The following is an 8,724-nucleotide window of genomic DNA, read 5'->3' on the forward strand; positions in this document are numbered from 1 at the left end:
TAGGTGGAGTGGAGTAGAAGTCCTTTTAACCTGATTCAGCCCAATACATCGCATCCCAACCCAACTTCACATGTAGTGTAATATCCTACAAATAAGCCATTCTAATCTTTGATTAGGCAACCATACATCTTGAACATAGACCATTGATTTCATTCAATTTCTTTTTGCATGTGTGATCCACTTACTCAACTGATAGATTAGGAACATTCAAATGCATGCACTGACCCTCTTGGTGCGCACTGTGCATACAAACTTCTTTTCTGATTTAAGATTGGTCCTCAGCCAATCGAACCATCAGATGAAGGACATTTTAGGCAATCCATCACATAATGCAGATGGGCCCACCTACAAATAGGTTTCATAGGTGTCTCTTGGAAGGTACATGCTTCCATAATATCTTCTGCTATTTCAGAGATTTCATGAGAAATTCATTACATTGATTGCAGGTAACAGGTAATAAATATCTTTATGCGTGCCACCTACTCGCTCCAATGAGTTTTTTTTCTTTTTTTTCTTGAGGGGAAAAAAACTTTGATACTCTCGCAGAGTGTGATGGGTGATACGCAGGCACTAATAAATTACTTAAATTGCACTGTGCAATACAAATAATTCAATTGAAACCGTCCACATTATGGGTCTCAGTTTAGATGTTTTACGAGTTTTTTTTTTTAAATGCATTTATTTGATTAGCTGACTATCCAATTGGTGGACATTTATTGGACAGTTAAAAGTAAAAATATCCAATGGTTGTACAAGAAAAAGTGTCCATGAATCAGTGGTTAGGATTTTTGGATCAATCTAATTTTGGGACTCTTGACTTCACGGCAGTAAATCCCACAATTTCATAGGTTTGATTTGAGGTGATGCAAAGGATATGTACAATTTTCTAATGCCTGCATATCAAGCATCATATGCAGCGAGAGTATCAAATAACTCACCTTCTTTTGTCTGGGCGGAACTGGACTGGAGCAGGCCGAAGTATATCTAAGTCTCACATGACTCGACTATAGGTCTAGCCAGCTCGACTCAAGCTCAGGTGGGTCTGGCCTACAATTCAAGTAAGTGGCCCACCAAGTTTAATATATCGGTCGGGACTGAGTCTACTTTTTGGTTTTAGGCAGTTCGGGCCCATTGCCAGAACTCTATTGAACAGACAATGCCAAAGATACTTGAAGAGGCCCAGTTTGCGTACAAGTGCCTACGATGTGATGCGTATGCCGGATTCTTTTAGAAAGCAGGGGCCCACAAAAAATAGGCCATCAGGTCAAGGTGGGCCAAAGATGTACGTAATAACTTGATAGAGAGAGCCTTTTATGGTAGCGTACACAGTACCATACTAAGGTGTGTTTGGTAAAGTGAAAATAAGGTCTGAAAATTAATTTAAGTGTTGAAATTGTAAAGAGCTGAATTTTAAATCTGTTTGATAATTTATCTGAAAATAAGTACTTTTGGTACAACTTATTTGGTAAAGAAAAGGTATAAATGTCTGAAAATTGTAAATTTGTCATATTTGCCATTATTAACCTAATACTACCTTTTGCATAATATGAGACTAAAGTTCTTGTCATTCTTTATATTTGCCACGTGTGATGATATGAATTGATTGTAGGAGGAGGCAAGTAGACAATATTAATCCCAAAGATATGCATTTTATATTTAAAATTTCAATTACTATGCACTTTGTATTTAAATTTTCAATTTCCAAAGGTGTGGCTTTAAGCTGTGGTCAAAGTGCATTAGTGAGAGGGGCCACACCATTGATGGACTCTATTTTAGATGGTTAAATGACTCAAAGATCATAACGATTTTACGATTTTAAACCATTTGAAATTTCTACGCGTGCCGTTTAGATCATAACTTTGTATATTTTTACACATGTGACATTTAGATCATAACTCTGTCATCCTCACTCTAATGTATGTGTTTTGTTCACTTCGAGTTCATCCATTTTGTGAGCTAATATTAGAGCATGAGCTTAAATGAGGCAGATCTAAACCTTGGGTGGACAACACCACAAGAAAGAAACAATGGTAATTGAATGCCCACAGTTGAGATATTCACAAGGTCCACAAAAGTTAAGTATCAAGCTGGTATTTGTGATTTCCCTTCACCCAAGCCAATACAGATTCGATGACAAAAAAATAAGACACAATGCCGTAAGAAATTTCTAACATTAGGCCATCAATCACCACTCTTTCCTATGGCTTGGTTCACCTGAGATTTGGATCTACTTCATTTTTTGGACCATGCCTTATAATGATCCTAGAAAACTGATACACGGCTTGGATATATAGCACATACACAGAGGTTAGCCATGGTCAGGTTAACAGCCACAAACGTGATCACTTGGAACAGCTGTGAGTGGGCTTATATTAGGATTGACCTGCAGAAAAGGCAAGACGAAGTTCCGTAGTCCCCAACATAATGTATGTTTTATATCCACACTGTCCATCCAGTCTTTCAGGTCATTCTAGGGCATTAAGTTAAAAATTAGGTAGACCTAAATTTCAGGTGGACCACATCACAGAAAGGATTGACGCCCACAATTAAAAAATTCTTAGGGCCCTCTGTAATTTTTATTTTCTATCCAACCTGTTGATTAGACCACACAGACCTGTGTGAAGGGAAAGCACAAATATCTGCTTGAAACAAAACTTTTGTGGCCTTCAAGAAGTTCCTAATGGTAGGAGTTCAATCACCACTGTTTCCTATCGTGTAGTCTCTTGAGAATTGGATATGCTTCGTTGTTTAGACCATACTCTTAGAATTATCTAGAAAAACTAATGGACAGCTTGGATATACAACAAATACGTCAAGGTGGGCCACGGTTAGTGCCACGCCCACAAACGTATGCCTGCCGTAATAACTGCGCAGAGTGGTTTGACATGGAAAAGTTACGTGGGCCCACCATGGTGTGTGCTATGCAAACCGTACATCTATTTTATCCAATCATTAAGGCATGAACCAAAAAATAAGTAGATCCAATGCTCGAGTGGATCACTGTGGAAATCAGTGGAGATTGAATGCATACAATTCAAAACTCCTTGGATGAAGCTGATATTTATGTTTTCCCTTCATCCAGGTCCATGGAGCCTTATGAATGGATTAGATGGCAAATAAATGTCATGATAGGCCCTAAAAGGTTTCAACGGTGGGCTTCATTGTCCCGTAGCTTTCTATGGTGTGGACCACTTGAGCTTTGAACGTGCGTCAACTCAATTTTTGGTTCATGACCTAAAATAATGTAGCAAAATAGATAAATTGTGTGGATATAACACATATATCATGATGGGCCCAAAGATCTTTACTACATGATTCCATGTTGTTATGGCCGCATTTCCTTTAGAGGAAAGCTTAAAAATTAATTCATTTTTTAGTGAAAATTCAAATTAAGCTTTTAATTTTTGAACTTGCCAAACTATTTGAATTAAGAAAAATCACTGGAAAAAAAAAAGATTATTTCAGATATAAGTGCTACAATTAAGTTTTACCAAACATTTATTGAACTCTATGGGACACACCTTGATGTATGTTTCTTATCCACGGTGTCCATCCTTTTTACCGGCTCATGAATTGGAACATATCCAAAGCTTAAGTGAACGTGATGTAAGAACATCCAAAACTTAAGTAGATGTGTTGTATGTTTTTTACTCATGCCGTGTATCTGTTTTACCACCTCATGTTATGGCATGTCCAAAGTTTAAGTAGACTACACCTAGGAGGAAGTTGGGATAATGATGTCCACAGTTGAAACCTTCTTAGGCCCAACTGTTATGTTTATTTGTCATTCAACTTGCTCATAAGGTCACAAACATGAATGAAAGGAAAACCCATATAAGCTTAATCTAAATTTTCTTTGCCCCCTAGAAATATTTAATAGTTTGCGTTCAATTCATACCATTTCCTGTGCTATGGTCCACTTAGCTTTGGATATGCGTCAATTTTAGGTCATGCTCAAAATGGATAGATGATATGGATAATACACATATATCATGATGTTTGCGAGAAATCTAACCTGTTCACTCATTTTGCAAGATCATTTTAGCCATGTAACCAAAAATGAGCCAGAGCCATGACTCAAGTGGACCACACAAAGGAAACAGTGGGGATTGAATATACATCGTTGAAACATTTGTATGACCACAAATGTTTTGCATCAGGATAAGTTTTTGGTTTTTTCAGATAATCTCAATAGAAATGACCTAATAAACAGTTTAGATGGCATATAAATATCTAGGTGGAGCCCAGAAAGGTTTCAACAGTAGGCATAGGCTTTCGTAAGGAAAACCACATGACTGGCAACTACATGGGCATGGACCAGATAAAGGTTCCCAAGTCCCAACCCCAACCTGAAGATACAAGCCCTGGGCCTTATACCCAGACTCAAAAGTGAGCCCGATTAGAGCTTTGTCCAACACAATCCCAGCCCAATAAGCAATTTATACATGCATATTCGGTTAGAGGTCTCCAAGTCCAACCGGTTGCACTGTGAGTAATGGTCCAATCTTTCGTATGTGTTTGACATCCAACCCGGCTAATAGGTCAGGATCAACTCATTTCAACAATCGGATCAGATGTATTTACTTCTTGTATTTTTGCCCCAGCTCAATAATTCTATAGCAGGTTTTTTCGAACGTGGTAAAGGCAGTTTTGAAGCAAAGGAAACAACAATTTCTCAAATACATACCGAGGACCTTTTTTTCAAAAATAAAAATAAAAATTATTCATTTTCATTTTCTTTTTCTTTTGTTTGCTGATTCCTTTCAGTGAAATTTTCCATGTTGCACTAAGTTACTTGCAAATGTATGCATACAGTCTGACAATAATTCCAGTGCATGTTAGAAATTTGTATAGTTGATTTGATTTTATTGATCCAGTCCTTTAGACAGTTTGATGGATTTTGTCAATCTACTTGTGCAGGAAGCCCTGTTTCAATTCTACCAGTATATCAATGGTCCAATTGAATTAGAGATGGATTATCAGTATACATATTGTGAAGATTTACACGTTTTCCGTTTTGGTCAAAACGTGTGAATTGATTTGATTCGGTCTTATCAAATGTCCTATTTGGTCCAAGTGACAGTTTACATAGATTAGCACACATCGGACATTAAGTCTGGTTTCAATTATGACTTGAATGATACGAGCATTTTCTATATAGGAGCAAGGGTTTGCAATATAAGAGTGTTTTAAATACTTGTAAGGGCTTGGAAAAAAATCTTTTCTAGGTGTTAAGATTTTCCTAGGCGCACATCGCAAGAGAAGATCAGATGATCCTATAGTTGAAGAAGATAAGTAGTGTAAACTCTAAAGTTTTGATTATAGTTGAAATATTTGTCACTTTATGTTGTATTTTTGTTTTCCACATAAAATATATTATGTTATGTGTTTACTTGTTTCATTGTTTAGTTATTCTCTTTATTGCATTTGTTCTATCTTTATCCGAACTTGAATACTTATTTTTCTATTTATCAATAGCTAGAAAATATTTTCTCTCGTATGGTGTGCCTGATGAGTGGATGAGTCTTTTTTTGCACTAGAGGATCATAATTGTTGGGCCATGGAAGGTTTGGATGCCACCTTTTCTTGATATATTGGAAGTTATCAGGTAGGTGGACTGGTGGTCCAACAAGTTAAACTAGAGACTTCTATGTAAATATACAATTGATCCTTGCTCATCCAGTCTGAGTCGTTTGGCATTGGGGAATTTTTGGGGATTCGAGGGGATTTCAAATCCCCTAATTGTTTGGGCACCATAAAGTAAATGGGGTTTTCAATTCCAAGGTGTTTCAAATCCACCATGAGAGCTTGGATTACGTCTAAGCCTATGGGGTTGCGAAGAACGAAATGGGAGGGTTTTTAACAATGTGTCAAATTCTATACTTTCTATTCTTTCTAGAGCCTATGAGTATATCATTGAACAGGCTTCTAATGTAGTCAGTCCTAACTATTGTAATTTGTTGTTTCCTGGAGGTTAATTAGTTTGCTATCTCAGCAGTTTAATCCCCTCTCTTCTTTTTTTAATGAACTTTCTGTTATCTCTCTCAAAAAAAAAACCTACCGTTAGAGCTTGGATTACATCTAAGATACTTTCAAGAGTTGCATATGTAACATGTATGTCATCGGGCTATTATTCTAGTGAGTACATAGCCCACTAATGATGTCCCAAAACAATTAGATTATCAATTGCATCACTATAATTACTTTAATATGATGATCAGAATCGTCCAAACATTGTCAATGTAAATCAACGGTTAAAAGTCATTGGTTAGTCACTTGGACATAGATGTGTACATGAATTGAGCTAGCTCGGTTAGCTCGCTCGACTCGACTCGAAAAAGCTCAATTCGACTCGATTTGAAGCTGAGTTCGAGCTGAGTCGAGCTGATTTTTTAAGCTCGAAAATGAGTTCAAGCTGGCCCCAGCTCGACTTGACTCGGATTGAATCCAGCTTGAATTGAACTCGGATCGAACCAGCTCGGTGACTCAGTTACTTTGCTATTGATGTTGCTCACCAAGTGTTTGATGAAATGACTCAACGAAGTGTGGCTGGTGGCAAGGAGGATATGTATATGAAACAAATACCCTTTTTTTCTTAGTTTTTATGTTGCTTAGAAGGTGTTTGATAAAATACCTGTAAAACTATTGTTTCTGCTTTACATACAATGGGATTTTGTGTGTTTGTGGAAATGTTGTACAGCTGAACTCAGCTCGAACTCGGCTCGAACTGGCCTGAGCTGCTGACCGAACCGAGCCGAGCTGGCCAATCAGGCTTGAGGATCGAGCCAAGCCGAGTTTGAGCTGAGGTCAGTTGGTGGTCGAGCTGAGGCCAGCTCAACTCAGTTCGACTCATATACAGCCCTATCTGGACATAATTTTGTCCTTGTAGCCCATCCAAGCCTTGAAATTTCATTATTTTTTGGCAAAGCATATATTTCAGCGAGCTTATTGCAACCATTGTGTTAAACATTACATACCTTCCTTAATTAGAAATATTAAAATTAATTTAGTAATTAAACTCAAGTCCCTTTAAATAGACCACGCTTAGCTACTTTTCGGTTAAAGTTGATTCACAGTACTCTACCAAACACACAATGGGAGGATTTCCAATATAGGGGATTCCGAATAGGCAGTTCCAAATCCATGCTCCCAAATTGATGGATCACTGAGATTGACAGAAGTCCAATACAACTATTAATCGGGCCCAAGCTTCTACACAGAAACCAAGTTGCTTGATCCGACTGGCCCAGGATTTCAGACCCAACAAGCTGGACCGACACATGGGCACCCTTGCCCAACAACGTGGGCGGACGAGATGAACCTCTGGATCATGAGGTGGGCTCCACCTGCGCAGGGTGCTGCCATGACACTGTGGGAGTGCCGATCACACGTGCTACTCACGTGATGTACGATGGATAGGCTCTCCACCGTCAGCCCTCTGTTTTAGAGAACTGGCAATATCCGGCTGTAGGCTAACTTAGCACGCTCCATCATTCTGGAGGGTACCAATATGTCATCCAAACCATTCAAATTACGGAACCCACCATGAAGATCACCTGGCTCAAATATCGCGCTGGTCCACTCAGCAGGTGGGCCATTTAATCGAAATTAATGGACGGTCGACAGGTTGTCTCTGACACAATGAACAGATGTGGCCCACATAATGAGTGGATAGGCCCTATTTATTACACAGGTTGTCTTCATAGTTGGCCCATCTTTTGCACGAGCAAAAGCTCAGGCATTCTCCAAGTAATCCGTACAAAATATTTTCCTCCCAAAGAAAGAATGATCACCTGCAATCACTTGTAAGTTAAGCTACAATCCATCGCGGATGACGATGTGCGACACACCTGGAAACGGATTGGCTACTCCCCCCTGCCACCAGCCCCGTGGCTGATGGTCGGTGCTTTGTGGGCCCACCATGATGTATGTGTTTCATCCATTCCGTTCATCCATTTTTACGGATAATTTTAGGGCTTTATCTAAAAAATGAGAGGGATATAAATCTCAGTTGGATCACACCACAAGAAAAAAAAATAATGATTGTATATCCACCATTAAAATCCTCCTAAGGGCCAGTGTACTGTTTATTTGACATCCAATCTGTTGATGAGGTCATACAGCCCAGATGAAGGAAAAAAGAAAAAACAAAGATCAGCTTGATCCAAAACTTTTATGGCTCCAAAAAGGTTTTTAATGGTTGACACTCATTCAACACTGTTTCCTATAATGTGGTCCACTTGAGATTCAGATATATCTCATTTTTTGTCTCGTACGATAAAATAATCTAGGAAAACTGATGAACAACATGGATGAAACACATACATCATGATAGGGCCACATAGGACTACTATCCATTGGCCGGTGGCTGGGGAGTAGCCAATCCGTGGATTTACTACGAAAGCCTTTTCCTGCGCTGGAAACTAGGTGGGGCTCACTCGATGTTTGTAAGAAATCTGCTCCGTCCGTTTTTTGAGATCTCCTGGGGCCAAAAATGAGCCAGATCCACTACTCAAATGAGCTGAAAAAATGAGGATTGAATGTCAACAGTTGAAATATCCGTAGGGCCATAAAAGTTCCCAATCTCGATAATGTATGCGTTTTCAGTTATCTCGACAGGAATGGTGTTATGAACTGATGGCATGTAAACATCCGACCGTATGTAGGTTTCAACGATAGAGTTTCCCTTCCACCCTTTTTTCATTTAGTACGGCCCACTTAATC

This window comes from Magnolia sinica, chromosome 1, assembly GCF_029962835.1.
Source record: "Magnolia sinica isolate HGM2019 chromosome 1, MsV1, whole genome shotgun sequence".
In the NCBI taxonomy this organism is placed as follows: Eukaryota; Viridiplantae; Streptophyta; class Magnoliopsida; order Magnoliales; family Magnoliaceae; genus Magnolia; species Magnolia sinica.